We start from the raw sequence: 24,555 nt of genomic DNA on the forward strand, positions 1-24,555 counted from the left end.
GCCAGAAAGGCTTTGAGGTTTTAAGTTTTTCTGTATATAAAGTGTGGTTCCTTACTCAATTTCTCCCCTATGATGTTGTCTTCCTTTAGGAGATCCCAATGTCTTCTGATGATCCTCTCGATTTTGTGTTTATCCTGACTGTATTCCGAAATAAACTGAACATCAAGAATATCTGGTTTATCATATGTATCTTTTACTTTATAGTCGAGTAAGGTGTTTCTCTCAATTTTATCAACTTCTACAGTTCTGTTGACATCATCCATGTTGTAGCCCCTTTCTTTGAAACGTTCTAAAAGGATTTTTGATTGCTCATGCCATTCTGTTTTTTCTGAGCAATTTTTCTTCACTCTCAGAAGCTGTTCCTTTGATATATTTTTGATCCAGTTGGTATGGTGGCAGCTTTTTTGATGAAGGTAGTTGCTGCAATCTACGGGTTTGAAATAAGTTGATGACTCCTTTATGTAAATCAATTTTAAGGTCAAGGAAATTTTATTTGTTCATATGAATATTGGTATGTAAATCTCAAATTGGCTGTGTTTTGATTCATCACACTGAGAGTGTGCTTTAAATCTTGAAGACTTCCTCTCCATATCATCAGGATGTCATCAATATATCTGCGATAGAGGACCAAGTCCGCGCTGGCTGGGCATGAGTCCCAAAAAAAGGACTCCCATCTTCCCATATATAGATTGGCATAGCTTGGTGCGAACTTGATCCCCATCGCAGTACTATGGATAGGTGAATAGTGATATTACAGAGATCTGATGTTTCTGATATTGGCGACTTTTGTTCCGGCAAGACACAGCTGACTGCTTTGTTATGTGTCAGTAAAAGGGTGTGTTTGTTTTTGTGTAGGTCATAACCCTCTGCCAATCCGGATAATGGGAGGTGTTAGCTAGTGCCAATGAGGGTTGCTGTTATGATGATCATGCGAATGCGAGGTAGTATAATAGCAATATATTCCTTATAATGATAATGAGTTTGTCACACTAATCGGTAATGACAGAGGATTGTGATTAGACCATATGCTTCTCTACCATGTGGTGAACAGAGAGAATGTGGTTTTGATATTTATTTCCAGCCCTCTCATATGCTTGAGATGATATACTGGCAAGTGACATCTTTGCTGCTAGTCACTGTAGGAGAGTGTGGTGTAATCTATCCGCCAATCCTGACAATGGGTGGAATCTGCTAGCACCAATGAGAGCTTTTGTTTTGATGTCCATGCGAGTACTATGTAGCAAGAACTGTCCTATTATTTTTATCATGATCGTGAATATAGATCATTCACTCAGGGGGATGTACACCTATCTATTTTAATGTTTATCACTACCTCATATAGATATATAAACTGTTTGTTTTTATTACATATAAGTATCAGATCAGCAGTATACGATATTTTGCACTTGACAGCTGGTGCTTTTGCACCTGGCTTGCTTTGATTTGTAGCCTGGAATGGGAGTGTTTTATAGGCCTATAAATGTTTCACTTGCACACTTGTTGTTTGTCAGAGGAAGGGACGCTGTTTGACCCGAAACGTCACACAATAAAGATTGGAGTTATCACTGATGTCTGCAGTCCAGTGAGTGCTTAATTCTTTGAAACTTTGTATACCTGGCTAAAGCACCCTGGCAAGTTGAAGTTTGTTGGTGAGAGTGCATATACTACACGCTTTGCATATATATGTATATATATATATATATATATATATATATATATATATATATATATATATACACACAGTATATATATATATATATATACTATATATATATATATTGTATTTTTGCACGATTAGATTTGTTTTTTTAGCAAAGTTTTAATGACCATCCATATTAAAATATATATACATAAAATATAAAAAAAACCACAATTTTCAGAACAAAATGACATCTTTAGGCAAAAGTCGGTATTTAGTGTGACCTCCCTTAGCACTAAGCACATCTTGAGCTCTTTTAGGGAGACTGTCCTGAAGTTATAAAAAAGTATATTTTACAAGGCTTCTTTCAGCACTTCCCAGAGTTCTTCTTTAGATTTAGGTTGTCTTTTATTTATTTCTCTGTCCAGGTGATCCAGCATTTTTTTTTATTTTTTATTTTTATTTAACTAATTTTTTATTGAGGTTAAACGTACAAAATAACAGACAAAAGGAAAAAACATACTCATCAATTTGCTACAATATATAAACATATCTGTTACATCACAGTTATGTGAAACATGTTAAATATAAACCTCACATTTTCTAGTTTTTCTTTGATTCTGATAGCAATAAAATTTTAAACATGTGGTAATGTACAATATGTATATGGTATAAAGAATATACATTTTAGTGGAAGATAGTTTTAAAAGTATACAGTATTGTATTATATATTTATACCATCCTATAGTTTTACATTACATCCCATAATATGGATAATTTCAACTTGGGTACTGTCTAAATTAACATTTCTCAATGTTATACTGGTTATTCTTAAATGCGGTATGTTTCTAGGGAAACCGCGCAGTAGAACTTTGGTCTTACTCACAGAACGCCAGAGTACTTTAAGGGGGGTGGGCGGAGACTAGTCATATGACAGGATTAAATTTTTACTGTATATACTAACAACCATGAGGACATTCAGTCGCCTAAAATGGTATAGGGAATCGTCAAATACAGTAAGCTTCAGCCTTCAACTGGTCAGCCCTTGCCAAAGATATAAATATCATATACTAATATCATTAACCATGAAACAAAAGTATTTAGAAAAATGATGATAAGCATCTGGGGGTATACTAAATTAGAAATTAGAAAATGAAAAATATAATCTAAATGAATGTAACCCCAGTACAGTGTTGTACTTATCTCAATAACAGCAAAAAGTGATATGGACTACGTTAGTATAACATATATCACAAAAGCAGTTGTATTATTGTGGATACATCTTGTCATTTGGGTATGGGCCCTATATCCAACAACAGGTGTACATTACAAATAAACAAGCATCCACAGCTAAAGAGAAAATAACATAGTGGGCACTGCAGATTTAACACATAGCTAATGGTGTAGTTTAATATAATATATATAGTAATTGGAGAGTATCAACAAACATCTTTTTATCTGAGGACTGACATAGTGAATTATTAGTATATTAAAGTGATGCTATAAGCTCAATTGTATGCAGAATATTGATATATGGTAGTACATAATAATTTATATCTATGGTAAATGGTAAAAGCATTGTGATGCTAAGGCTAAGTGTAATATTAAATACCCTGGCAGTGGGGTCATTTCTCTCATATTATGGGTAATGTAGGTACTGTGAAACAACTCCACTAGGAGGTTACAATGATATTAAAGAAGGGTAATTTACAAACTTATAGCTTAACTATATTAAGGTGTACAGTCAATGTTACCCAAATAAAACTTAAGAGTACAATAAGTATCAATCATGAATATCTATAAAACTAGGTAATAAGAAATAGCCATTAGAGCTCAGACTATATTAACATCTGCCCATAGTATACAAATACAGTTTTATAAAGTATGCGCTGACAGCAGTTTGTTTATGGCTATACACTTATATCTCAGATTTAACCTCTCAACTCAAATGTTCGGGCCGCTGACAGCATGACATAATATTGAAAAAAAAAATAAATCTAAGAAGGCTATGGCAAATGTCAAATGTCATACAATAATTGGCGATAGGCTTAAACTATGTTTAAGCATAAATATATAACTAAATTTAAGTTTGAGTTGGATATATTGAACATTTAAGCTGGGCACTTAAGTGGAGCTGATGTCTAGGACCAATAATTAACAAACTATATTTGCATAAGAACATATATAATAAGCTTCAGGTTAGTTAGAGTCATGATATGTATAGGGAGCTTGTATTAAAATGATCAGGATCTCTCAGTTATAGAAATAATAACATCAGGTATATGTACTACTTATGTTAACATGTATATACCTACACGCATATACAATTAAGCCATGCTACACCCTAAATCCATAAAAGGTAGTCTTACTGACAATACTATAATCACAAAGAAAGGAAGCTTAGTAAGTGCCCACCTATGAATGTACATATATCTGAAAACTACATTCTGAGTGGGATCTGCCCATTGTAAATACATTTATGTATACTGTAGGAGCACATAATGTATTTATCTCTCATATTTGCTAAGAGGAGCAGGGGTAAAATGGGGATTAAGCTGAAGGTCTTTAAATATCTAACAGTGTAAAAGCTAACGAGCACATAGACCTCCAAAGTGGTATAAAGGCAGATTACACTACAAGATATATAAAGCAAAACCACTATTATCAACATATTGAGGCATACTTCTAACAGTAAAACAAAATAGCGAAATCAATAACATGTAATGTGTGAGTGGTAAACCTGTATGCTGTGTCTATAGAATTATAGTCTTAAACATGTCGTAGCAAAATAAGTAGAAATAAGATATAGACCACTAAAGTGTGAACTGACAGAACCACAGTATACATACCGCTATAGCATTGACAAAGAAAAATACCGGAGCGTATTGATTGCTATAACATAACCTTAATGAACTAAAAAGCAAAACAGGTATTATACTGTAAATTCATAGTTAACACCAGCCCTAAGGCCAACAGTGAGCAAGGACAAGCACAAATCGCCAGGTAACCAGAGTCTCTATTAAACTTTGATGCTCAGTTCAGCAAACATAACCCTTATATGGCCGGTGTCGGTATAAACACAGAGAGTCTTCAACCGATGCCAGATTTGAGACTAGGTGATGTAGGGGATATCATCATAAGCCAGCCTGCCTCAATAGCGCATTGTTCGGTAATTTCTGAACTCCAGGACCTAAGACTAGAAAGATCACCTTGGGCAAGGCTAAATCCACCTCCCCACTCCAGCAGCTTCAGACTAAAGCCTCGGCACGGAGGCACAGAAGAGTCCTCTCTACTCGATGAAACTGCAGCACCCCGGTACTCCCAAACCAGAGGGGAGGAAGAAGAAGGGCAGGACTTTCCATTTCCAAGGTACCCGCTAGGTATTCGCGATTTGGTGAGCTGCAACATGTGGTGAGCCGCCTCAGTGCTCGAAGAAGCAACTGTGGTGTCCGGGGTCTGTACATGCCACAAAGGCAAAAGCCTATATTCCTGAGCAGGTGCCGCTCCAAGACAGCCCGCCTCTTGTACATTCAATGCAAGACGGTCGCGCGGACCATCATCTGAATGGCTCTGTGTCTTCTCCTGGCTGCTAGGCTCAATCATGACTGGCAAATCTTGCCCAGTAGCGACTGCAAGCGCCTTCGACAGGTTAGAGAAATGAGCATTTAACAAGGCTGCGAGTTCCTCACCCCACGAGGTTAGCGCCATCTTGGGTGTCACAGGTGGCTGAATTGCCATGGCGATGTCGTGTAGTAAGCCAGATTAGTCAAAGCTTTGTTTTTTTTTTGCTCCCAGACACGTTCCTAGTAAGCTCATAGTCTTAAGGTCTGTCTCTGAGAAATATTGAGCTACAGGATAAGTAAATAAACCCCTTATATTAAGTCCAAAGTCGGGAGCTCTGCAAAGATGCGAACGCTCACTTCTATAGCTCCAGGTGATCCAGCATTTTATTAGCTGTTTTTCTCTCCAAATATGATTTCACTGCATTTTAGTGTGCTTGTGATCGTTATCATGCTGAAAAATAAAACCATTCCTAATCAGGCACTTTCATGAAAGAATGGCATGATGAATTATAACCTGTCTGTACTTTTCAGCATTCATGATCCCATAATTTGGACAATATTGCCAACACCACTGGCAGAAATGCAGCCCCAAACCAGGACAGATCCTCCACTATGTTTCATTGAAGGCTGCAAGCACTCATTCTTCTATCTCTCTCCAACTCTTCTTCTCACATATTGTCATCGATTGGACCCAAACATTTCAAACTTGGATTTGTCACTCCATAACACTCTTTTCCACTGATCTTCATTCCAATCTTTGTGAGATTTAGCATATCTTAGCCTTTTCACCATGTTCCCCTTCCAAAACAGTGGTTTCTTGACTGCTACCCTTCCACAAAAACCATTCCTGATCAAGCTTCTTTGGACTGTAGAAGGGTCAACTTGGCATCCCGATAGTTTTATTTAGTGGTTGCCATGCAGGGGGGTGGCTGTTTAGGGGTTAATCATTTTATTTAGTGGTTGCAATGCGGCGGTGGCAGTTTAGGGGTTAATAGTTTTGTTTAGTGGTTGCGATGTGGGGGAATGGTGGTTAAGGGGTTAATAGTTTTATTTAATGGTTGCGATTTGGGGGATGGCAGTTTAGGGGTTAATAGTGTAGTTTATGGGTGTAGGTGTACTTTGTAAGATATTTTTGATGTGTTTTGTAAAACTTTCTTGTTTCGCAAAACACATAACTATAGGTCTTTGAGTGCGGAATGGATTGTTGTGGTAAAGGCAATATCGCGTGTGGGAAAGACAGAACGCATGACTTGTAATATCAAGTCAATGACTGCAAAGACCATATCGTGCACAGGAAAGACATAGGATGGTGCATGTTTAGACATTTTAATATTGCCAGCATTCATTCTAAACAAATTCTGAATGGTTGACTAAAAAAAAAAGTGTTAATCTAACTAATAATTTTTATTTCACGATTTAACATTCCAATTTACTTCTATTATCAAATGTGCTTTGTTCTGTTGGTATCCTTTGTTTAAAAGCATACATAGGTAATCTCAGGAGCAGCAATGCACTACTGGGAACTAGCTGCTGATTGGTGGCTATACATTTATGCCTCTTCTCATTCGCTAACCAATGTGTTCAGCTAGCTCCCAGTAGCGCATTGCTGCATGTTCAACACAGGATATCAAAAGAATAAAGCACATTTAATAATAGAAGTAAGTTGGAAATTTGTTTTACATTGTATGCTTTACCTGAATCTTGAAAGAAAAAAAAAAAGTGTTTGTGTTCCTTTAAACAGATAAATATAGAATGTAACATTTTCTAATTTAAATTTAGGGGTTGATTCTCTAAAGCACTCTGAGAGGGTGAATTCTAGATTCACCAGCCCTTCTTTTTTCCTGCTGGAATTCAATAAAGCCACATTTTATCCTGAAAACATTGTGTTTCTCTAAGGGGTGTATACGGAATTTTCTAATGGGAAGGAGATGCAGATATTACAAAAGTGCATAATAAAATATTTAGTTTAAAAATCATATAAAATTAATAATTGCACCATACACATAAAAATATGCAGGAAAATTTGTATTAAGGTGGATCAAAAATCGTAACAATTTTTTTCATCAAGAATCGTATTTTATAAAAAAAATAAAAATTGTATGTAAATTACACAAGAATAAATCATATTAAATTGTAATTTAAGTAGACTGGATGTGCAAAAAGAATGGACTGAACATGGGAGTTCTGGGACGCATATGAAATTGTCTCTCAAATCCTAGCATAATTCTGTAAAGATTTTCGCAACTAAAAGGTAGCAAGCTTTTCTCAAAACACTCAAAATACTTAATACCCTAATAGAAAACACATGCATACAAAAATAGAAGTGATTGTAAGATGCTATACACAGAAAGTAGCGTAATGTGATTTATATTGGCTGCAGGATTTAAAGGGACATTCCAGCCAAAACTGGATGCATTTCAGTTTTGAACAGGAACATTTTTGTATTATAGATGTATTAGCAAAAATGTTTCTATTCCAAAAGTGTATTTAAGTATGCACCTTGCATTAGCATTTTAAACACAGCACTTGCTCAGAGAGCCTGCGGTGCTTGTACCATCTGGTAATGACTCAATGGGGCATATCTATCAAGCTCCGTATGGAGCTTGATGCTCCGTGTTTCTGGCGAGCCTTCACACTCGCCAGAAACACAAGTTATGGAGCAGCGGTCTTAAGACCGCTGCTCCATAACCTGTCCGCCTGCTCTGAGGAGGCGGACAGACATTGCCGCAATTCAACCTGATCGAATACGATCGGGTTGATTGACACCCCACTGCTAGCGGCCGATTGGGGCAGGGGGCGGCGTTGCTCCAGCAGTTCACAAGAGCTGCTGGTGCAATGCTGAATGCAGAGAGCGTATTGCTCTCCGCATTAAGCGAGGTCTGTCGGACATGATCCACTGATCGGATCATGTCCGACAGGCCTTTCATAAATAGGCCCCAATTTGTTAACTGCTTACATGTTAGACATGTGCGTTTTGTTTCGTCTGAATTAGTTTTTTTGGACAAATTTTGCTAAATTCGGAGATTCGGATGCATCCGAATTTCCAAATCAGCACATCCCGAAAAATTCCGAAAATGAATAAATTAATTTCCGAATTTTCGGATCCGTTATTCATATTCAAAATTTTTCTTGTTCCTAATGTAAACCGCACATTGCCGACACTAACTCTAGACCGTCTAAATAATTAAATAAAGCTATTAACCTCTAAACCACCATTCCCCAACATCGCCGACACTAACTAAACCTATTAACCCCTAAACCGCACCCCCCACATCGCCAACACTAACTAAATATATTAACCCCTAAACCGCACTTCCCTGACATCTCCGACACTAACTGAATCACTAAAAAAAAAGCTATTAACCCCTAAACCGCCATTCCCAGACAGCGCCGGCACTAACTAAACAGCAGTTCCCCGACATCGCCAAGACTACCTAAACCTATTAACCCCTAAACTGCACCCCCCCACAATGCCAACACTAAACCTGTTAACCCCTAAACCACAGCTCGCTGACACTAACTAAACCAATTAACCCCTAAACCGCCGTTCCCAAACATTGCCGACACTAACTAAACCTATTAACTCCTAAACCGCCAGTCCCAAACATCCCCAAAATGAACTAAACCTATTAACCCTTAAACTGCCACCCCCACATTGCAACAACCTAAATTAAACTATTAACCCCTAAACCTAACCGTAACCCTAACCCTTAACCTAACCCTAAACCTAACACCCCTAACTTTAACATAATTAAAATAGAGCTAAATTAAAGTTACAATTATTAACTAAATAATATTTAAAAATAAATACAAACTTACCTGTGAAATTAAACAAAGCTAAGCTAGCTACAATATAACTAATAGTTACATTGTATCTAGCTTAGGTTTTACTTTTATTTCACAGGTAAGTTTGTATTTATTTTAACTATGTAGACTAGTTAGTAAATAGGTATTAACTATTTACTAACTATCTAGTTATTCAAATAAATACACTTACCTGTGAAATAACAGTAAAACATAAGCTGCCTTACACTAAAACCTAACATTACAAAAATAAAAAAAACTACCATTGCAAAAAATAAAAAAACTACCATTACAAAAAATAACAAACGATATTATCCAAAACAATAAAAATTATTCCTATTCTAATACCCTGTTTAAAAAAAATAACAACAAAAACACCCAAAATAAAAAAAACCTAATCTATAATAAACTACTAAGGGCCCTTAAAAGGGCCATTTGTAGGGCATTGCCCTAAAGTTAACAGCTCTTTTGCTAAAAAATACAAGCAAACACCCCTAACAGTATACAAACCCCCACCCCCCAAGCCCACAAATTAAAAATAAAGTTGTTAAACCTAATCTACCCATTGCCCTGAAAAGGGAATTTGAATGGATATTGCCCTTAAAAGGGCATTCAGCTCTTTTACTGCCCATTAAATATAAATAAATACACAAAATAACCAACAAATTGTTAAAAATAATAAAAATTATTAATTCAGCTCTTTTACTGCCCATTAAAAATAAAAAAATGACTATTCTAAAAAAAAAAAAAACACCCCAAAAAGAAAAAAAAACATTACACAAAATAACAAACAAATTATTAAAATTTATTCCTATTCTAAACTGTTTAAAGAAATAACACCCCAAAATAAAAGAACCCTAATCTATAATAAACTACTAATAGCCCTTAAAATGGCCATTTGTAAGGCATTGCCCTAAAGAAATCAGCTCTTTTGCTACAAAATAAAAATAAACACCGCCTAAGATTACAAACCCCCACCCCCCAAAACCCACAAAATAAAAAAAACTAACTAAAAAAACCTTATCTACCCATTGCCCTGAAAAGGGCATTTGTTTGGACATTTTCTTTCTTGCCCTTAAAAGGGCATTTAGCTGTTTTAAGATTGCCCAGACCCTAATCTAAAACCCCCCCCCCCAAAATATTAAAAAAACATTACACTAACCCCTCATTAGGTACTCACCGTTGATGAAGTCCGGCTTGAACGATCTTCATCCAGGCGGCTCCATCTTCATCCATCGAGGGACCGGCATCTTCTTCATCCCTGCAGATGTGGTGGACCAGGTGGAGGTCCATCGATCTGACATGGAGGTCCTCTTCATGCGATCGTCCGCCGCACACTGAGGATTCAAATGCAAGGTACCCCTTTTATACCATTGCATTCCTGTTGGCTGAAAACATTTAATCAGCCTCGATTGATGAAGATGGAGCCGTCTGGATGACGATGGACCTCCGTCTCCGTGCATCGACCGCTCCGCCTCCACAGGGATGAAGAAGATGCCGGATCCCCTTGATGGATGAAGATGGAGCCGCCTGGTTGAAGATGGAGCCGCTGGGATGAAGATTGTTCAAGCCGGACTTCAGCCTTTTAAGGGCAATGTCCATACAAATTCCCTTTTCAGGGCAATGGGTAGATTAGGTTTAACAACTTTATTTTTATTTTGTGGGTTTGGGGGGTGGGGGTTTGTATACTGTTAGGGGTGTTTGATTTTCTTTTTTTAGCAAAAAGAGCTGTTAACTTTAGGGCAATGCCCTACAAAAGGCCCTTTTAAGGGCCCTTGGTAGTTTATTATAGATTAAGGTTTTTTTTTATTTTGGGGTGTTTTTTTTTTTTTTTTAAAAAAACGTGGTATTAGAATAGGAATCATTTTATTGTTTTGGATCATCATTTAGTTTGTTATTTTTTGTAATGGTAGGTTTTTTATTTTTCATAATTTTAGAGGTTTTTATTTTTTGTAATGGTAGGTTTTTTATTTTTGTAATGTTAGTTTTTTGTAATGTTAGGCTTTAGTGTAAGGCAGCTTAGGTTTTACTTTTATTTCACAGGTAAGTTTGTATTTATTTTAAATAGGTAGTTAGTAAATAGTTAATAACTATTTACTAACTAGTCTACCTATTTAAAATAAATACAAACTTACCTGTGAAATAAAAATCTAAGCTAGCTACAATATAACTATCAGTGATATTGTAGCTAGCTTAGGTTTCATTTTTATTTCACAGTTAAGTTTGTATTTAGTTTTAAATAGGTATTATTTAGTTAAAGGGACACTGAACCCAATTTTTTTCTTTTGTGATTCAGATAGAGCATGCAATTTTAAACAACATTCTAATTTACTCCTATTATCAATTTTCTTCATTCTCTTGCTATCTTTATTTTAAAAGGAATGCACCCAAGCTTGTTTTTTTTGTTCAGTACTCTGGACAGCACTTTTTTTATTGGTGGAAGGATTTATCCACCAATCAGCAAGATCAACCCAGGTTGTACACCAAAAATGGTCCTGTGTTCTGTTAAGGGGCCAAACTTTTGAAAAGAGCGAACCATGTCACTTCAGCTGTTGTACACATTTTGGCCCTAATGCGCATGCGTGCCAGCGTCATCATATACCTGGCCGCATACGTCACTGGGAAACTATTTAGACCTGTGAAATTCAGAAGCCTTTCTATAGCGCATGCATGGGATTTTCTATCACAAATGGGGAGGGGTTTATGGAAAGCTGTTTATTTGTCTCCTCGCCAATATTCGGAAGTCTGCCCCCCCCCACTGCAACTACTCCCATTAAGCTGAGTCTCCATGCGTGTATGACAAACAGCCACATGGCTATCGCCACTGCTTCTTTTGCTGATCCAATGCAGCTTTTCACAGGCTCCCTTCAATGTCATTGTTTAAACATTTGTTGCAGCAGTAAGCATTGGATCAGCAGAAGAAGCAGTGGTGATAGCCGAGTGGCTGTTTGTCATACACGCACGGAGACTCAGCTTAATGGGACTAGTTGCAGTGGACTTCCGAATATTGCCGAGGAGACAAATAAACAGCTTTCCATAAACCCCCCATTTGTGATAGAAAATCCCACGCATGCGCTATAGAAAGGCTTCTGAATTTCACAGGTCTAAATAGTTTCCCAGTGACGTATGCGGCCAGGTATGTGATGACGCTGGCATTCATGCACATTAGGGCCAAAATGTGTACAACAGCTGAAGTAACGTCACAGGAAGTAACATGGTTCGCTCTTTTCAAAAGTTCTGCCCCTTAACAGAACACCGGCATCTAAACTTACATTCTTGCATTTCAAATAATGATACCAAGAGAATAAAGAAAATGTGATAACAGGAGTAAATTAGAAAGTTGCTTAAAATGTCATGCTCTATCTGAAACATGAAACAAATATTTTGGGTTCAGTGTCCCTTTAATTATTGTAACTTTAATTTAGCTCTATTTAAATTATGTTAAAGTTAGGGGGTGTTAGGGTTAGAGTTAGGTTTAGGGTTAGAGTTAGGTTTAGGGTTAGGGGTTAATATAGTTTAATTTAGGTTGTTGCAATGTGGCAGGGGTGCGGTTTAGGGGTTAATAGGTTTAGTTAGTGTCGGCGATGTCTGGGAACGGTGGTTTAGGGGTTAATACTTTATTTAGTGATTTAGTTAGTGTTGGCGGTTTAGGGGTTAATAGGTTTAGGTAGTGTTGGCGCTGTGGGGGTGCAGTTTTGGGGATAATAGGTTTAATTAGTGTCGGCGATGTTGGGGGACGGCGTTTTAGGGGTTAATAAAAAAAATTTGTGATTTAGTTAGTGTCGGCGATGTGGGGGGGGCTGCGGTTTAGGGGTTAATAGGTTTAGGTGGGGGGGCTGCTCTTTAGTGGTTAATAGCTTTCTTTAGTGGCGGCGTGGGTGGCAGCGGCGGTTTCAGATAATTTTGTTTCGGCATTCGCCGGCACATTAGATACATAAAATTAAATAGTTTTTCTGATCCTTTTGTTTTTTTCGGATCCATTCTTTATTCATATGCATTATTCTATAACTTAGTTCAGAATAAAATAATGCATATGAAATAAGAATGGATCCGAAAAAACAAATGGATCCGAAAAATCGAACAGATCTGAAAAGACGAACGAATCCGAAACTGATTTAACGGAACATAACTAATTTGCCAAAATGATTTTTTTTTTAAAAAAAACTTAACTAAGCTAATTTGCCGAAATAAAATAATTTTTTAGCTAATTGAAAATGAAACTAAATTAATTTTTCAGCGGCGCACATGTCTAATGCAGAGACAAATTGTAACACTAAAACAGTGAAAACTTTTACTAGAAGCTTTCTTGCCAATATATGTATACTGCAAATATGTTTCTATTCAAAGATGTAATTCATTTATGTGCATTTCAGTTTTGACTGGAATGTCCCTTTAATTTTTAAAGTACACCCCCACCCTGCTAACTTCACTCTATGGGGCATATTGATCAAGCTCTGTATGGAGCTTGATGCCCCTTGTTTCCAGCGAGCTTTCAGGCTCGCCGGAAACAGAAGTTAAGAAGCAGCGGTCTAAAGATCGCTGCTCCATAACTTGTCCGCCTGCTCTGAGGCGGCGGACAGAAATCAACCTGACCGAATACGATCGGGTTGATTGACACCCTCTGCTAGCGGCCGATTGGCTGCGAATCTGCAGGGGCGGCATTGCACCAGCAGTTCACAAGAACTGCTGGTGCAATGATAAATGCTGACAGTGTATGCCGTCTGCATTTATCGATGTGCAGCGGACAAGATACGATACTTCGTATCATGTCCGCTCGCACATTGATAAATATACCCCTTTGGAGCGGCGTCCCTTTCCAGCGAGCTCCATTACTTTACATAGGAGCTATTTCGCCACATACAGGGTCTGCAACCTTTTTACAAAAACTCCCCCCACGCTAACCCCTGTGAGGGTCAGCATGAAAAACCATGTCTAATCTTGCAATTCTTAGAGAATCAGCCCCTAAGTGTTGATTCTCATAGACTTTGATAGTATGCTGTAATTAAAGTTCAAATATCTAAAACTAATGTGACATTGTATATTAGAATTTTATTTTATATATTTTTTTATGAATAAAATTTCAAGGGCAACATTTTAAGATTAATCCATCCTCATAATAAAGGATAACAAAAATAATTTGGGTGGAAAAGAGCAAATTTGGTCATAAAAGGATAACAACAATGGGGGGGCAGGGAAAGAATGGAGGAAAAAGAAAAAATATTATATGACTGCTGAAGATAATAGGGACCTGTTTTTGTGGTTTTGGCCGCCCGCTGGTATTTAGAGTCAGTCAGGAAATGGTCTAACGCTCACTTTCCAGCCGCGACTTTTCCATACAGCAGATCCCCCTACGCCATTTGCGTATCCTATCTTTTCAATGGGATCTTTCTAATGCTGGTATTTAGAGTCTTGGCTGAAGTGAGCGTTAGAAATCTAACGACAAGACTCCAGCCACAGAGAAAAGCCAGGAGTTAAGAGCTTTCTTGGCTAACGCCGGTTCATAAAGCTCTTAACTACTGTGCTCTAAAGTACACTAACACCCATAAACTACCTATGTACCCCTAAACCGAGGCCCCCCCACATCGCCGCTAAAATAATTTTTTTTAACGCCTAATCTGCCGACCGCACACCGCCGCAATCTACATTATCCCTATGTACCCCTAATATGCTGCCCCTAACACCGCCAACACCTATATTATATTTATTAACCCCTAATCTGCCGCCCCCAACGTCACCACCACCTACCTACAATTATTAACCCCTAATCTGCCGACCGGACCTCACCGCTACTATAATAAAGCTATTAACCCCTAATCCACCTCACTCCCGCCTCAATAACCCTATAATAAATAGTATTAACCCCTAATCTGCCCTCCCTAACATCACCGACACCTAACTTCAAGTATTAACCCCTAATCTGCCGACCGGACCTCAACGCTACTCTAATAAATTTATTAACCCCTAAAGCTAAGTCTAACCCTAACACTAACACCCCCCTAAGTTTAATATAATTTTTATCTAACAAAATAAATTATTTCTTATTAAATAAATTATTCCTATTTAATGCTAAATACTTACCTGTAATATAAACCCTAATATAGCTACAACATAAATTATAATTATATTGTAGCTATTTTAGGATTAATATTTATTTTACAGGTAACTTTGTATTTATTTTAACCAGGTACAATAGCTATTAAATAGTTAATAACTATTTAATAGCTACATAGTTAAAATAATTACAAAATTACCTGTAAAATAAATCCTAACCTAAGTTACAATTAAACCTAACACTACACTATCAATAAATTAATTAAATAAAATACCTACAATTATGTACAATTAAACCTAACACTATACTATCAATAAATTAATTACATACAAATAAATACAATTAAATAAACTAACTAAAGTAAAAAAAATAAAAAAAGAACTAAGTTACAAAAAATAAAAAAATAATTTACAAACATTATAAAAATATTACAACAATTTGAAGCTAATTACACCTACTCTAAGCCCCCTAATAAAATAACAAAGCCCCCCAAAATAAAAAAAATGCCCTACCCTATTCTAAAATAAAAATAGAAAAGCTCTTTTACCTTACCAGCCCTTAAAAGGGCCTTTTGCGGGGCATGCCCAAAAGAATTCTGCTCTTTTACCTGTAAAAAAAAACATACAATACCCCCCCCAACATTACAACCCACCACCCACATACCCCTAATCTAACCCAAACCCCCCTTAAATAAACCTAACACTAAGCCCCTGAAGATCTTCCTACCTTGTCTTCACCACGCCGGGTATCACCGATCCGTCCAGAAGAGGCTCCGAAGTCTTCATCCAAGCCCAAGCGGGGGCTGAAGAGGTCCATCATCGGGCTGAAGAGGTCCATCATTGGGCTGAAGAGGTCCATCATCCGGCTGAAGTCTTGATCCAAGCGGGGCTGAAGAGATCCATCATCCGGCTGAAGTCTTGATCCAAGCAGGGGCTGAAGAGATCCATCATCCGGATGAAGTCTTCTATCAAGCAGCATCTTCAATCTTCTTTCTTCCGGATCCATCTTCATCCCGCCGACGCGGAACATCCATCCTGGCCGACGACTTCCCGACGAATGACGGTTCCTTTAAGGGACGTCATCCAAGATGGCGTCCCTCGAATTCCGATTGGCTGATAGGATTCTATCAGCCAATCGGAATTAAGGGAGGAAAATTCTGATTGGCTGATGGAATCAGCCAATCAGATTCAAGTTCAATCCGATTGGCTGATCCAATCAGCCAAGCAGATTGAGCTCGCATTCTATTGGCTGATCGGAACAGCCAATCGAATGCCAGCTCAATCTGATTGGCTGATTCCATCAGCCAATCAGAATTTTCCTACCTTAATTCCGATTGGCTGATAGAATCCTATCAGCCAATCGGAATTCGAGGGACGCCATCTTGGATGACGTCATTTAAAGGAATCGTCATTCATCGGGAAGTCATCGGCCAGGATGGATTTTCCACGTTGGCGGGATGAAGATGGATCCGGAAGAAAGAAGATTGAAGATGCCGCTTGATAGAAGACTTCAGCCGGATGATGGATCTATTCAGCCCCCGCTTGGATCAAGACTTCAGCCGGATGATGGATCTCTTCAGCCCCCGCTTGGATCAAGACTTCAGCCGGATGATGGACCTCTTCAGCCCGATGATGGACCTCTTCAGCCTCCACTTGGGCTTGAATGAAGATTTCGGAGCCTCTTCTGAACGGATCGGTGATACCCGACATGGTGAAGATAAGGTAGGGAGATCTTCAGGGGCTTAGTGTTAGGTTTATTTAAGGGGGGGTTGGGTTAGATTAGGGGTATGTGGGTGGTGGGTTGTAATGTTGTGGGGGGGTATTGTATGTTTTTTTTACAGGCAAAGAGCAGAGTTCTTTGGGGCATGCCCCGCAAAAGGCCCTTTTAAGGGCTGGTAAGGTAAAAGAGCTTTTCTATTTATATTTTAGAATAGGGTAGGACATTTTTTATTTTTGGGGCTTTGTTATTTTATTAGGGGGCTTAGAGTAGGTGTAATTAGCTTAAAATTATTGTAATATTTTTATAATGTTTGTAAATTATTTTTTTATTTTTTGTAACTTAGTTCTTTTTTTATTTTTTGTACTTTAGTTAGTTAATTTAATTGTATTTATTTGTAGGTATTTGTATGTAATTAATTTATTGATAGTGTAGTGTTAGGTTTAATTGTAGATAATTGTAGGTATTTTATTTAATTAATTTATTGATAGTGTAGTGTTAGGTTTAATTGTAACTTAGGTTAGGATTTATTTTACAGGTAATTTTGTAATTATTTTAACTAGGTAGCTATTAAATAGTTATTAACTATTTTATAGCTATTGTACCTGGTTAAAATAAATACAAAGTTACCTGTAAAATAAATATTAATCCTAAAATAACTACAATATAATTATAATTTATATTGTAGCTATATTAGGGTTTATTTTACAGGTAAGTATTTAGCTTAAATAGGAATAATTTATTTAATAAGAGTTAATTTATTTTGTTAGATAAAAATTATATTTAACTTAGGGGGGTGTTAGTGTTAGGGTTAGACTTAGCTTTAGGGGTTAATAAATTTATTAGAGTAGCGTTGAGGTCCGGTCGGCAGATTAGGGGTTAATACTTGAAGTTAGGTGTTGGTGATGTTAGGGAGGGCAGATTAGGGATTAATACTATTTATTATAGAGTTATTGAGGCGGGAGTGAGGCGGATTAGGGGTTAATAACTTTATTATAGTAGAGGTGAGGTCCGGTCGGGAGATTAGGGGTTAATAATTGTAGGTAGGTGGCGGCGACGTTGGGGGCGTCAGATTAGGGGTTAATAAATATAATATAGGGGTCGGCGGTGTTAGGGGCAGCAGATTAGGGGTACATAGGGATAATGTAGGTTGCGGCGGTGTATTGAGCGGCAGATTAGGGGTTAATAATAGCATGCAGGGGTCAGCGATAGCGGGGGTGGCAGATTAGGAGTTAATAAGTGTAAGATTAGGGGTGTTTAGACTCGGGTACATGTTAGGGTGTTAGGTGCAGACTTAGAGAGTGTTTCCCCATAGGAAACAATGGGGCTGCGTTAGGAGCTGAACGCTGCTTTTTTGCAGGTGTTAGATTTTTTTTCAGCTCAAACGGCCCCACTGTTTCCTATGGGGGAATCGTGTACGAGCACGTTTTTGAAGCTGACCGTGTCCGTAAGCACCACTGGTATTTAGAGTTGCAGTGGCGGTAAATTATGCTCTACGCTCCCTTTTTGGAGCCTAACGCAGCCCTTCTGTGAACTCTAAATACCAGCGGTATTTAAAAGGTGTGGGGGGGAAAAAAACACGTGTAGCAAACGCACCCCTTTGGCCGCAGAACTCTAAATCTAGCTGTTAATCTTCCCTGTGTTGTCAGCATATTCCTTGCACTGAGCTCGGAGCTGACAGAAGTCTGAGAAGAAAAGAGAGGAAGAGAAAGTACGGGAGTGAAGCAAAGCAGAACTCACAGAGGTTAAAGCAGAGAGTTTTTTAGATCCAGAAGTCAACCCCCCCCTGTCAGGGTAAGATGCTTGACTTTATTTAAATTACTCATTTTAGAGATTAATGGGACATTAGACTAAAAATGAAATTCCTTACAGAAATGTATAATAATGTAAAATTTTATGTATTTCATTTATTTATTTTGCATTTTTTACCTGCAATTTAACTTATTTTCTAAAGACGTAGGTGCTCATTAATAAACATTTTTTTAAGAGGTATTTCAATGGAGTGTAAAACAATGCAGTTTGAATGATTTAAAACAAAATATTTTGCATACAAATCTTTTGTAATGCAGTGAGCACTAGCAGATAAGCTCACTGGCCATAGTAACCTTTTTTAAAATAAAGGTTCACTGCCATTTTAACTTCTGCAAGTTCAGGACAGTGGACTAAACTGTATAAGCAAACAAAAAAGTCTATTCATGTCAGGATTCTATATAAAAGGGGGGGGGGGGGGTTAAAGCAGTGGTAACGTCACAGGAAGTGACATGGTTTGCTCTTTTCAAAGGTTCGGCCCCTTAACAGAACACCCGCATCTAAACTTATATTCTTGCATTTCAAATAATGATACCAAGAGAATGAAGAAAATGTGATCACAGGAGTAAATTAGAAAGTTGCTTAAAATGTCATGCTCTATCTGAAACATGAAACAAAAATTTTGGGTTCAGTGTCCCTTTAATTATTGTAACTTTAATTTAGCTCTATTTAAATTATGTTAAAGTTAGGGGGTGTTAGGGTTAGAGTTAGGTTTAGGGTTACGGTTAGGTTTAGGGTTAGGGGTTAATATAGTTTAATTTAGGTTGTTGCAATGTGGCAGGGGTGCAGTTTAGGGGTTAATAGGTTTAGTTAGTGTCGGCGATGTCTGGGAATGGTAGTTTAGGGGTTAATACTTTATTTAGTGATTTAGTTAGTGTTGGCCATGTTCGGGAACAGCGGTTTAGGGGTTAATAGGTTTAGGTAGTGTTGGCGCTGTGGGGGTGCAGTTTTGGGGATAATAGGTTTTATTAGTGTCGGCGATGTTGGGGGACGGCGTTTTAGGGGTTAATACTCTTTTTTAGTGATTTAGTTAGTGTCGGCGATGTGGGGGAGCTGCGGTTTAGGGGTTAATAGGTTTAGGTGGGGGGGCTGCGCTTTAGTGGTTAATAGCTTTCTTTAGTGGCGGCGTGGGTGGCAGCGGCGGTTTCAGATAATTTTGTTTCGGCATTCGCCGGCACATTAGATACGTAAAATTAAATAGTTTTTCAGATCCTTTAGTTTTTTTCGGATCCATTCTTTATTCATATGCATTATTCTATAACTTAGTTCAGAATAAAATAATGCATATGAAATAAGAATGGATCCGAAAAAACAAATGGATCCGAAAAATCGAACAGATCTGAAAAGACGAACGGATCCGAAACTGATTTAACGGAACATAACTAATTTGCCAAAATGATTTTTTTTTAAAAAACTTAACTAAGCTAATTTGCCGAAATAAAATAATTTTTTAGCTAATTGAAAATGAAACTAAATTAATTTTTCAGCGGCGCACATGTCTAATGCAGAGACAAATTGTAACACTAAAACAGTGAAAACTTTTACTAGAAGCTTTCTTGCCAATATATGTATACTGCAAATATGTTTCTATTCAAAGATGTAATTCATTTATGTGCATTTCAGTTTTGACTGGAATGTCCCTTTAATTTTTAAAGTACACCCCCACCCTGCTAACTTCACTCTATGGGGCATATTGATCAAGCTCTGTATGGAGCTTGATGCCCCTTGTTTCCGGCGAGCTTTCAGGCTCGCCGGAAACAGAAGTTATGAAGCAGCGGTCTAAAGATCGCTGCTCCATAACTTGTCCGCCTGCTCTGAGGCGGTGGACAGAAATCAACCTGACCGAATACGATCGGGTTGATTGACACCCTCTGCTAGCGGCCGATTGGCTGCGAATCTGCAGGGGCGGCATTGCACCAGCAGTTCACAAGAACTGCTGGTGCAATGATAAATGCCGACAGTGTATGCCGTCTGCATTTATCGATGTGCAGCGGACAAGATACGATACTTCGTATCATGTCCGCTCGCACATTTATAAATATACCCCTATGGAGCGGCGTCCCTTTCCAGCGAGCTCCATTACTTTACATAGGAGCTATTTCGCCACATACAGGGTCTGCAACCTTTTTACAAAAACTCCCCCCACGCTAGCCCCTGTGAGGGTCAGCATGAAAAACCATGTCTAATCTTGCAATGCTTAGAGAATCGGCCCCTAAGTGTTGATTCTCATAGACTTTGATAGTATGCTTTAATTAAAGTTCAAATATCTAAAACTAATGTGACATTGTATATTAGAATTTTATTTTATATATTTTTTTATGAATAAAATTTGTAGGGCAACATTTTAAGATTAATCCATCCTCATAATAAAGGATAACAAAAATAATTTGGGTGGAAAAGAGCAAATTTGGTCATAAAAGGATAACAACAATGGGGGGGCAGGGAAAGAATGGAGGAAAAAGAAAAAATATTATATGACTGCTGAAGATAATAGGGACCTGTTTTTGTGGTTTTGGCCGCCCGCTGGTATTTAGAGTCAGTCAGGAAATGGTCTAACGCTCACTTTCCAGCCGCGACTTTTCCATACAGCAGATCCCCCTACGCCATTTGCGTATCCTATCTTTTCAATGGGATCTTTCTAATGCTGGTATTTAGAGTCGTGGCTGAAGTGAGCGTTAGAAATCTAACGACAAGACTCCAGCCACAGAGAAAAGCCAGGAGTTAAGAGCTTTCTTGGCTAACGCCGGTTCATAAAGCTCTTAACTACTGTGCTCTAAAGTACACTAACACCCATAAACTACCTATGTACCCCTAAACCGAGGCCCCCCCACATCGCCGCTACTCTAATAATTTTTTTTAACCCCTAATCTGCCGACCGAATCTTCCCTGTGTTGTTAGCATATTCCTTGCACTGAGCTCGGAGCTGACAGAAGTCTGAGAAGAAAAGAGAGGAAGAGAAAGTACGGGAGTAAAGCAAAGCAGAACTCACAGAGGTTAAAGCAGAGAGTCTTTTAGATACAGAAGTCACCCCCCCCCCCTGTCAGGGTAAGATGCTTGATTTTATTTAAATTACTAATTTTAGAGATTAATGGGACATTAGACTAAAAATGAAATTCCTTACAGAAATGTATAATAATGTAAAATTTTATGTATTTCATTTATTTATTTTGCATTTTTTACCTGCAATTTAACTTATTTTCTAAAGAGGTAGGTGCTCATTAATAAACATTTTTTTAAGAGGTATTTCAATGGAGTGTAAAACAATGCAGTTTGAATGATTTAAAACAAAATATTTTGCATACAAATCTTTTGTAATGCAGTGAGCACTAGCAGATAAGCTCACTGGCCATAGTAACCTTTTTAAAATAAAGGTTCACTGACATTTTAACTTCTGCAAGTTCAGGACAGTGGACTAAACTGTATAAGCAAACAAAACAGTCTATTCATGTCAGGATTCTATATAAAAGGGGGGGGGGTTAAAGCAGTGGTAACGTCACAGGAAGTGACATGGTTTGCTCTTTTCAAAGGTTCGGCCCCTTAACAGAACACCCGCATCTAAACTTACATTCTTGCTTTTCAAATAATGATACCAAGAGAATGAAGAAAATGTGATAACAGGAGTAAATTAGAAAGTTGCTTAAAATGTCATGCTCTATCTGAAACATGAAACAAAAATTTTGGGTTCAGTGTCCCTTTAATTATTGTAACTTTAATTTAGCTCTATTTAAATGATGTTAAAGTTAGGGGGTGTTAGGGTTAGAGTTAGGTTTAGGGTTACGGTTAGGTTTAGGGTTAGGGGTTAATATAGTTTAATTTAGGTTGTTGCAATGTGGCAGGGGTGCAGTTTAGGGGTTAATAGGTTTAGTTAGTGTCGGCGATGTCTGGGAATGGTGGTTTAGGGGTTAATACTTTATTTAGTGATTTAGTTAGTGTTGGCGATGTTCGGGAACAGCGGTTTAGGGGTTAATAGGTTTAGGTAGTGTTGGCGCTGTGGGGGTGCAGTTTTGGGGATAATAGGTTTAATTAGTGTCGGCGATGTTGGGGGACGGCGTTTTAGGGGTTAATAATCTTTTTTAGTGATTTAGTTAGTGTCGGCGATGTGGGGGGGCTGCGATTTAGGGGTTAATAGGTTTAGGTGGGGGGGGCTGTGCTTTAGTGGTTAATAGCTTTTTTTAGTGGCGGCGTGGGTGGCAGCGGCGGTTTCAGATAATTTTGTTTCGGCATTCGCCGGCACATTTAATACGTAAAATTAAATAGTTTTTCAGATCCTTTAGTTTTTTTTCGGATCCATTCTTTATTCATATGCATTATTCTATAACTTAGTTCAGAATAAAATAATGCATATGAAATAAGAATGGATCTGAAAAAACAAATGGATCCGAAAAATCGAACAGATCTGAAAAGACGAACAGATCCGAAACTGATTTAACGGAACATAACTAATTTGCCAAAATGATTTTTTTTTAAAAACTTAACTAAGCTAATTTGCCGAAATAAAATTATTTTTTAGCTAATTGAAAATGAAACTAAATTAATTTTTCAGCGGCGCACATGTCTAATGCAGATACAAATTGTAACACTAAAACAGTGAAAACTTTTACTAGAAGCTTTCTTGCCAATATATGTATACTGCAAATATGTTTCTATTCAAAGATGTAATTCATTTATGTGCATTTCAGTTTTGACTGGAATGTCCCTTTAATTTTTAAAGTACACCCCCACCCTGCTAACTTCACTCTATGGGGCATATTGATCAAGCTCTGTATGGAGCTTGATGCCCCTTGTTTCCGGCGAGCTTTCAGGCTCGCCGGAAACAGAAGTTATGAAGCAGCGGTGTAAAGACCGCTGCTCCATAACTTGTCCGCCTGCTCTGAGGCAGCGGACAGAAATCAACCTGACCGAATACGATCGGGTTGATTGACACCCTCTGCTAGCGGCCGATTGGCTGCAAATCTGCACGGGTGGCATTGCACCAGCAGTTCACAAGAATTGCTGGTGCAATGATAAATGCCAACAGTGTATGCCGTCTGCATTTATCGATGTGCAGCGGACAAGATACGCTACTTCGTATCATGTCCGCTCGCACATTGATAAATATACCCCTTTGGAGCGGCGTCCCTTTCCAGCAAACTCCATTACTTTACATAGGAGCTATTTCGCCACATACAGGGTCTGCAACCTTTTTACAATAATTCCCCCCACGCTAGCCCCTGCGAGGGTCAGCATGAAAAACCATGCCTAATCTTGTAATGCTTAGAGAATCGGCCCCTAAGTGTTGATTCTCATAGACTTTGATAGTATGCTGTAATTAAAGTTCAAATATCTAAAACTGACATTGTATATTAGAATTTTTTTTTTTTTTTTTTATGAATAAAATTTGAAGGGCAACATTTTAAGATTAACCCATCCTCATAATAAAGGATAACAAAAAATAATTTGGGTGGGGCTGGAAAAGAGCAAAATTGGTCATAAAAGGATAACAACAATGGGGGGGGGGGGGGGCAGGGAAAGAATGGAGGAAAAATAAAAAATATTATATGACTGCTGAAGATAATAGGGACCTGTTTTTTGTGTTTTTCATTTCTCATAAATTCAAGTTATTTCTGGCTATCCCTTAAGCTATTTCCTGATCCCTCCCTCCAATTTCTTCTCCCCATTGGCTGGTATTGCTTTTTGTTTCCTCTTACTGGTATCAAAAAACATTATCTTCCCTGTGTTGTCAGCATATTCCTTGCACTGAGCTCGGAGCTGACAGAAGACTGAGAAGAAAAGAGAGGAAGAGAAAGTACTGGAGTAAAGCAAAGCAGAACTCACAGAGGTTAAAGCAGAGAGTTTTTTTAGATACAGAAGTCAACCCCCCCTGTCAGGGTAAGATGCTTGACTTTATTTAAATTACTCATTTTAGAGATTAATGGGACATTAGACTAAAAATTAAATTCCTTACAGAAATGTATAATAATATAAAATTGTAT

The 24,555-nt window shown here is 37.9% G+C and overlaps 1 protein-coding gene across 1 annotated transcript in view; it reads left to right on the forward strand.

Annotated features, from left to right (window-relative positions):
* The first annotated feature begins 24,324 nt into the window (after positions 1–24,324).
* Positions 24,325–24,555, forward strand: part of LOC128663454 (uncharacterized) — a 552,883-nt gene continuing 552,652 nt past the window's right edge. The window contains exon 1 of the mRNA XM_053717787.1: positions 24,325–24,451. The gene's annotated coding sequence lies outside the window, so the exon portion shown is untranslated. The remainder of the gene's footprint in view (positions 24,452–24,555) is intronic.

This window comes from Bombina bombina, chromosome 6 (genome assembly GCF_027579735.1).
Source record: "Bombina bombina isolate aBomBom1 chromosome 6, aBomBom1.pri, whole genome shotgun sequence".
Lineage (NCBI taxonomy): Eukaryota > Metazoa > Chordata > Amphibia > Anura > Bombinatoridae > Bombina > Bombina bombina.